An 8,694-nucleotide genomic window follows, 5' to 3' on the forward strand; every position below is an offset into this window, starting at 1 on the left:
CCTTGGCAGTTTGCGATACAGTGAGTGTGGCAATGCTACCTGACTCCCCTTCCTTCCTCTTCCATGCAGTGGAGGCCTCTCATGCCCCAGCTCCTGTACAGTGAAGCCAGGTCAGGGTGAGGGTGTGGTGAAGAGTGGGGGCGAGGATGGAAGGGAGAGGGGAGAGGGGGTGGACAGTGGAAGGGTGTGGAGCAGCCCAGGTGCCATGAGACGGTCTAATAAGGACTCAGTTTCTGTTCCTGTCAACTGCCGGCTTTGTGACCTCAGACAAGCCAGTTAACCTCTCTGGGCTTCCGTGTCCATGTATGTAAAATCAGGGTAATAATGGCCCAGAGATGAGGAAAAGAATTAGCACCTCCAGGTCCCTGACCCACAGACAGGGGGCAGGAAACGGCAGCCTCTTCACTGCTTCTCAGTTGGCAGGGGGACTTGGGTGCAAGAGTAAAGAGAGGAGATTCTCACTACAGAGCTGGTCGCTAGAGAAGGTCAAGCAAAGAGCATGCAAAGAAAGGAGACAGGAAAATGCCCCATGTGAGAAGGGGCAAAACCAAAGCAGAAGTTGACTCCAGAGAGACCTAGGAGGTGTTTTCAGCATTTATAGACTCAGGGAGCAGCGAGGATTCTTCCAGCAGAGGCAAGAGAAAATCCCGCCAAAAACTGGTGAAGTCGATGGTGCAATGTGTTACTTCACACCAGGCGTTTGCAGGTAGGAGGGGGCACCAGCTTCGGCCTCTGGGGGCTCTGGGCTGTGCACCCACACACAGTCTCGCGAGGAGGGGCGGGGAGCCAGGAAACCCGCCCAAGCTGGACCCCAGGCCCACCTCTAACCGATCACTGCCAGGGAGATGAGCTTGCTCTTGGGCTCTTGGGCTTGGGCCAATCAGGAGGCAGAGCCGCGCTGGGGGTGTGTCAGGAAGGACCCTGGCGGCGTCGCCTGGGCGCCCCCGGCGCAGCGTGAGGCAGAGGAATGTACTGGGACCAGGGAGAAGTTGTGGGGGCGCACGGCGGGGCTTGCCGTCCTGTGTGAGCGGCCAGCTGGGGCTCCGGGCGCGCAAGGGCCGCGGGCCCCAACACAAGTCATCTAGACGGATCCAAAACCCGCCGATGCCTCCCAGTAACTGGCATCACGCGGAGCCCAGCACGGAGCGCAGGTGGGAGTGGCTGTAGCGCTGGGTGGGGTGTGCAGGCTGTGGGCCCCGCTGGTCGCCGCCGGGCAGGAGAGTCGGGGTTCCGCCAGCCCCGCGGACAGGTGGAGGGGTGGCCTTGGGACCCTCAGCTCCCCACGACCGGCTGGACCGCAGTGGCGTTCCGCGTTCGCACCGGGCAGCCATGGATGGGGAATTCCGTGCGCCTTCCACGCACCGCTTCTCGCCGTCCGCATTGGAAAGCAGGGCCCCGCGGGAGGGCTGGGTCTCCTGGACGCCATCTTCTTGGGGCCTGAGGGTGAGTGGAGCTGCTGCACGTGCGGCTGTCGACCCCCTGTTTCAAGGCCAAGTCCCCGGAGCTGTAGGTGCAATTGGGGGAGAGTTTTCAGGATGTGAAAGCAAAAGGACTGTAGAGACCGTGGGCCCCAATACCGTCATCCCAGAGCCGTGGCTCTCCGTCCCCAGCGGGCGTTTATTCCCGGGTAGGGGGCAGAGGTTGGGGATGGAGAGGTTGGGCATCGGAGATGGGCCCAGGAAATGGTGGCTCTCAGACCTGGAGGCTCTGGGATCCCAGCTGGCAGGGAAACCCGGGATGGTTTGCTTCATCTATAAACCGGGTGGGACAGCCTCAGTGTGTGCCACTGTGTAACCACCCACCACAGACACCTGTAGCCAGGCGCCAGTGCCCGGAAATGCCGGAGTCAGCAGGTCTGCTCTAGTGACCCCATTGTCCTCCCTGCCGCTTTCCCCTGGGTATCAGTCACCTTCTAAGGGCTTCTCCACACCTAAGCTCCCATTCTGTCCAGCCTGGGAAGTCTTCATTAAGGGGTGTGGTGGCCTGACCCCTCAGCTCTTCTCAGTTTATGGTCTGTGGCACACGCTTGCGACTGGATACCGTCAGAGCTTCGTCTCTCAACCTCCAAACGCCCAGCACTTGCTTTCAAGACAGCTGTCTCTGTGATGAGATTCAAGAACCAATTTTAATCTGAAAAACCAAGAACTTGACACTCTTGCCTCTGGGTTCTTCTTATTTTCTGGGCAGGGTGTGCTCCTGAATTCATGGGAAGAGTGTGGTAACTGGACACAACAAGGAAATATGCATGAAAGAAACCTCGGTTAATGACACCAAAGTTCATCCTGTCACCAGAATGTGATTAAATTGAGAATTTCTTTTTGATTGGAGACGAGAGGCCAATCAGAGTTTGGGACCAAGTCGACAAAGAGTTTGTGTGGAGAGCAAGGGAAAAGATCACTCGGCTGAGAGCCAGCTAGGAGAGCAGAGTTCCAGTCTGGGGGCTGATGCTACCTGCGGGCCTCAGAGCAAGTCTTAGCCTCTCAGAGGCTCGCTCAGTGTCACCATCTGTAATATGGGGGTGGACCAGATGATTGTTTTGGTGTGTTCCAGCTCTGAAGCTCTGTGATGCTAGGATTCGTGCCAAGAATAATGAAGGCCAGAAGCCAGATTTCTGATCTTGCTGAACTGACCACCTCTCCTTCTTTAAACTGGAAGTTTACTTTCCAGTTTCTAAATCTGATTGTTTCCGTAATTGTTGGGCACTAGGTTGACAGTGGACAGCAGATGACAGCATCAGAGTACAATAGGAAAAAAGATCATGGGGCTTTGAAGTTAGACCAGCTCAGGATTTATGTTAGGAGGTGTTCAACTGAAAATAACTGATAAATACCTGAGTAACAGTGACTTCAACCATAAAGACATTTACTGCTTACTCAACAGCAAGTCTGGAGGTGGGAGGTCCTGAGGTTGGTTTGACAGGCCGGCGGTCACACATTCCAGACTTTCACTTTGCATCTTCAGCTGGTTGGCTCTATACCTGCCACCTCATGGATCTTTAAAGGCTGTCCCAGGCCACACATCTGACCTTCCCACAACATGCCCACCGGCAGGAAGGAGAGGTGGAAGAGTCCAAGGGCATTTGTTCTCAAATTGTTCACCCCTTTCTATCAGGGAGAAGCTCTTTCCCAGAGGCCCCTGATTTCTCTCCCATCTCATTGGCCAGAACGGGTCCCATGCTCACTCCCACACCAACCACTGGCAAAGGGCGACAGGATTCTGGTGACCAGCTAAGACCCATTATAATGCTCACAGGATCCGCCACCTGGGTTTTTAAATTTGGGCTTCATTTAAGTGTCTGGGTGATCTTGAACCTGTCACTCAGCTCCTCTGTGCCTCATTTTCAGCATCTGGAAAATAGGGGGCTGTGGGAAAGACTAAGAAAATGTGTGGAAGGTCTCTGGGGCATTTGATCCTCTCACGCGCGTGCCAGGCACTCAGGAAATGGTAACTCTTGTGCTTCCTAACACCACTTTGGATGACAAAGAGGGTAGGCTTGCTGAGCTGTCTCGTCCCAGTTTTCAATTTCGATAAACTCTCTTTCCATGACAAGACACGCGTGAGCTTGCCAAAGTCAACACATCGGGCTCCATGTTTACCTCTGCAGCATCACTGCTCTAACCGGCTCTGTGCTGTTCTGTACATATTGGTTTTGGACAGTAGCTACTGCACATTTTGTCTTCGGATTTCTTCTGGGGGAGATTTAGCATCTGGCAGCGTGGCCTCTGACTGTGATGAGTCCCTGGCAAGCACTGTCCTGAGCGTGAGCTGGGATGAGACCTCTGTGAGGAGAGGGGGAGGGTGTCCGCAAGAGGGGCTCTGACTCCCCGGGAGAGGCACTGGCTGTGTCCCACGGGGTTGGCCGGGGCGAACTGCCAGTCAAGCAGGGGTTCTAGGGCTTCCGTCCCCTCACCGCCTGCAGCCAATCCATCAGCTCTCTCTACAACCCACCGTCCTCCCGCCATCTCTGCTTATCTGGTCCCAGGCCAAGCCGCACCCCTGGTCCCCCTGCACCTGCCCTCACCCCCTCAGCCTAGGCTCCTCCCAGCAGCTAGGCCATGGTTCGAGCATGGGCACCACGTTACATCTTGCTGCAGCTTGGGCCCTTCCCATGGCTTCCATTGCAGGTGGAAGAAAATCGAAAACGTCAAGGTCTGACCCTGCCCCCCTCTCAATGCCATCCTCACTCAGGGCCGGCTTCACAGCGCCCCATCTCGAGCACGCAGGGCCCCAGGCTTGCTTCTTACTCTGCTGTCACCGTCTGGAAGTTCTGAATAATTTCTGAGCAAGGGCCTACATGAATTATGGCCGGTCCCTGCCACCTGCCACACTCAGCTCGTTTGTCGCTGGAACACCCAAGTGTCATCCTCCTGAGCTTTTGCGGTTTCCCCAGCACTCCGTGTGGTCACTGCCTTCTCAGAGAGCCGGCCTCAGAGAGGACCCCCACCCACGCTCCCTGGCTGCCCGCCTGTGTGCTTTCCACCCAGCACCCAGCCTCCCGTCCAGCCATCTTCTGAGGCTGAGGTCTCAGGGCCCCTCCATTACACTCGATGCCCGGCTTTTCCCATTTACATCAGGGTCCCCACAGGTAGTGCCTGGCACCGAGTGAGCGCTCGATACACATGTGTCACTGTGCTCATTATGTATGCTCATCAGAAGGGAAGAGCATAAAACTCTCTGATTCCAGAACCTAGGTTCTGTTTGTGGCTTGAAGGAAGGAAGTAGGGAGTTAAAAAGTGTTGTTCACAGAAAGCACTAGCTGTTCCATGATGACTTGGGACAGGGGTCATCTGAAGGACAGGATGAGTACAACTGTCCCTTTGGTGGTATGGCCCCCTTGAATATCCTGAGTATTAGGTGAAGACCTCTGATGATTTAATAAAATTAGGAACTGAAGTAAAGAACAATGCCCGGAGGAAGAGTACCTTACACACGTGTGCACACACACGTGCATAAACGTGCACGGAGACACACACATATGGACACACACCTCCCATACATGCACACACATGCATGCACAAAGACACACGCACACACACACAGAGACGCATACATATGCACAGCATGCACACAGAGCCTAAGGCAGTGTGTGTCTCTTCTGAGCAGCTGTGAGGTCTCTGCCCGCACCTGGGTGGTAGACTGAGCCCCAGATTCAGAGGTCCGACGGGGCTGCCAGGGCAGTGGCCAGTGGGCCCCGGGGAGGTACGCACCCCTCTCGAGAAGCCCTGGGCTCCAGCCGCCTCCATCCTTGGGCCCACCAGCTTCAGGCTGAGAAAGAGGCTGGGGTGCAGATGACCCAGGGATGTCCAGCTTGTTCCACGTAGCCCAAGGAGCACCTTTGGGAGACTGGGTAGCTCCGGTGCCCATCTCAAGGTTTCAGTCCCTTCTAGAGAAGATCTGGAGTGCATTTTAGGTTTGAAGACTAAAAATTACTCTCTCCCTTAAAGAGACCTATCACTGGCCCCAAATGGCTTGGCCCAAGGCTGACACATGAGGCAGCTTGACTCCTGGAACTCAGTGGCTTGTGTCCCCAGGGGGTTTTGAGACTGGGTGGAAAGGCGCCGTCAAGTGCCCAGTGGGAGGTCCTGGCACGCGACGAATGCTCAGTAAATGGTGGCTTATCGCTCATTTGGCTTGGTTGAGAACAACAGAATATACCCGGGCTAGTTTAAGCTGAAAGGACATGATTAGTTATTGGCTGGTCCACAGAAGCCTCGAGAGGGCTGGTGAAACAGAGCAAGGCTGACCTTCCAGCATCAGCACCTAAAATCACTCTACGCACCAGATGTCCGGAGCTCAGCCCCACTGCCATCTCAGCTGCCACCAGCTGCCACTTCTGCCCTGGGAACTGGACCTGGTGGCCCGGGATGGGCTCTGCAGCCCCAGCCACCGTCTTCACCTGGAACTGGGTGCGTTTGCCTCACCAGGGCCAGCAAAACAGGAGCCCCCACATGGCTTACCTCTGAATTGAGGTCTTTTTTTTTTTTTTTTAAAGATTGTATTTATTTATTTGACAGAGAAAGACACAGTGAGAGAGGGAACACAAGCAGGGGGAGTCGGAGAAGAAGAAGCAGGCTTCCCGCGGAGCGGGGATCCCGATGCGGGGCTCAATCCCAGGACACTGGGATCATGACCTGAGCCGAAGGCAGACGCTTAACGACTGAGCCACCCAGGCGCCCCTGAATTGAGGTCTTGTGTGATCATGTCTGATGGAAGGGCCAGAAAGCAGGTCTTCCTAGCTGCAAGGGAAGCTGGGAATCGAATCAAGACTCTCAGCATGACGATTTCCTCAAATATAGAAAAGTGATTCAGACAATAAAGTAGCTACAGATGAGACAGATGGACGCTACAGGGAGCTTGGGCACCAAAATAAACAGAAACTTCAAAACATAGACTTCACCTAGGCCAAGGTCTTGGTTCCTCTGTCCAAGACCCATTTGGCATCAGTCTTTTTGATGGTAATAACATGGTGTCCCGTAGGGAAAGACTGTGGCGGGACTGGGTGACAGCACTGGGCATGTGGACAGCCTCTGCCACCCAGTGAGGTCTGGGGCTGGGGTCATACAGGGCAAATGTCCCAGTTACTGGGCTTTTGCAGCTTCTGATGGCCCCTGCTTTGAACCCCAATCAAAGTACTAGTGGTGCAATTTCTCCAACAGGCTAGCAGGCCAGTGCATGCCACCCAAGGGAAATAATAATAAAAATGATCATTGTCCTAATTTGCATCGTGCCCGGCACTGAACCAAGCACTTTAAATCCCTTATCTCTAAATACTCCCAGTAACTCGGCAAGGGAGGTTTATTACTACCCCCACTTGACAGGTGAAGACACTGATGTGCAGAGAGGCTAAGTAAGTCTCTCCCAGCAGGTATGCAGAGGAGCTGGGATTCGAAGCCAGGCCCTTAGCCATTGCCTGGTGCTGTTGCTTTACAAGCTGTGGATGGGAATTCTCAAAGTCTCACTCCCAACCTAGCCACATGTACTGCCATATAAAGGCCACAGTGGGTCACATGAATTATTCACAAGGTCCAGTATGACAACACTGGGTTTGAAGGGGAAGCAGTTGTTCTCCGAAGGGTAGGGCTATCCCCTAAGGATCCCACAGTGTTCCTCCTGCATCGGCGGGGGGTGGGTGGGGGGGGGGGGGGGGGGGGGTTTGAAAGCAGGGGAGGGCTCCTTACGGCCAAACTGTCGGAGGAAGAGGGTGAACTCCTCCCGTCTCTAAGGACACAGCTCCTTCCAGGGGTGAATAGGGCCAGAAAGCAGGTCTTTCCAACCAGGAGGCCCAGAGGCTTGACATACAAAGTGCAAGGCCCCTTTGGCCAGGGGCCAGGTCTCCAGAGAGAGGGCGTTGCCCAAATTGCAGTTCCTGAAGACAGAAAAGCTGTGGTTGGAAAATTGTTCTAGCTCATCCCGAACCACAGCTTGCCTGGTGAACTGGGTCAGCTCACGGTAGAAGCTCCGAGTGTAAAGTACTTCAGACTTGTTTGTTTGTCTGTTCATTCATGCTCTGACTTGTTTTTAGAAAATAATTTGTTGGGGCGCCTGGCTGGCGCTGTCGGTTAAGCGTCCGACTCTTGGTCTCAGCTCAGGTCATGATCTCAGAGTCGTGAGTTCAAGCCCTGTGTTGAGCTGCACATGGGGCACGGAGTCTGCTTTACAAATAAAAAAAGGAAAAGAAAAGAATTTGCAGGATATAAGAAAACAAAACATGAAATTTATATGTATTTAAAAGATCCAGGAGAGTGATAAAAAAAAAACAGCTCAAGATGAAGATATAACTGGAACGCAAATATGCAAGCCGTGGGGGTCGGCCTGGGGAGCACAGCGGTCAGTGGTCATGCAGGGTGGCTTCGAGACCCTCCCGCAGGAGCAAAGAGGCCTCGCTCAGCTACCTGACTCACGCATATTCTCCCGGCTCCCGGCTCCTGCCGGTGTCTTTCCAGGTCAGAAGTCCTGTTTTTAGTCTGTTCTCATGGGGAACCTTACTCTTGCTCCCCCTTTCTGCCCTCATTTTCCTTGCCCTTCCCTGGGTTTATTTTCAGCTGTCTTTTCTTCCTGAAGCTGCAGGGGCTGCACAAAGGAGGCCAGGCTCCCGGCCTCCGCTGCCTCCCCAGCCTGGGTGAACGGGCGGCTCAGCCCCGCCCGGCGGCCTCGGCCCAAGTGGTCAGCCGGGTTTGGAAGCCAGCGCGGAAGGGGACCCGCACCTCGAAGCCGCCGGCGCGGGGTGCAGCCGAGCCCCGGCTCCTCCTTCAGAGCTAAGGGACCGCTCTGACCTCCCTCGTTACTCCTGGCTCGTTTATAATCAGCTTTTCCATTATCTTGCCGCGAAGCCCGCCCAGAATCACATTAATTGCCTCTAACTACAGCTGGGTGGTTCATTTATTCTTTCTAATTTGGAAGATCCAGTGGTTTAACCCCTGTTTTTATTTTAAAAGCTTTAGGCGTTTTGTAAACTTCAGAGGCCCTTAAGCCAAAGTGGCAGACACAGGCCCATGTAAGTCCAAGTGCGTGTGCACGGCGGCACCCACCGTGGCACATGCCATGATACACGCAGGGCAGACCTGTTGGGTAAGGAGTGGGGAGGCGGGTAGTATGATCTGAGGGATGCTATGTAAGCAGCACTGGTTCTGTCATCACCCACACCAATGACACTGACCGCACCAACACCACTTCCACCTTCATCACCACCCCCAC

The 8,694-nt window shown here is 54.6% G+C and overlaps 1 long non-coding RNA gene across 2 annotated transcripts in view; it reads left to right on the forward strand.

The window, feature by feature from the left end:
* Window positions 1-290: 290 nt before the first annotated feature.
* LOC141372930 (uncharacterized) overlaps window positions 291-8,694 on the forward strand; it is a 21,833-nt gene continuing 13,429 nt past the window's right edge. The window contains exon 1 of one of the 2 annotated variants that reach the window (XR_012378458.1): window positions 291-706. This is a non-coding gene — a long non-coding RNA (uncharacterized lncRNA). Of the gene's footprint in view, window positions 707-1,006; window positions 1,152-8,694 lie in introns of those variants that run through there. The other variant, XR_012378459.1, reaches the window with a different exon arrangement.

Source organism: Callorhinus ursinus, unplaced genomic scaffold, assembly GCF_003265705.2.
Source record: "Callorhinus ursinus isolate GAN/ISIS: 27379988/994484 unplaced genomic scaffold, GSC_fseal_2.0 scaffold6, whole genome shotgun sequence".
Lineage (NCBI taxonomy): Eukaryota > Metazoa > Chordata > Mammalia > Carnivora > Otariidae > Callorhinus > Callorhinus ursinus.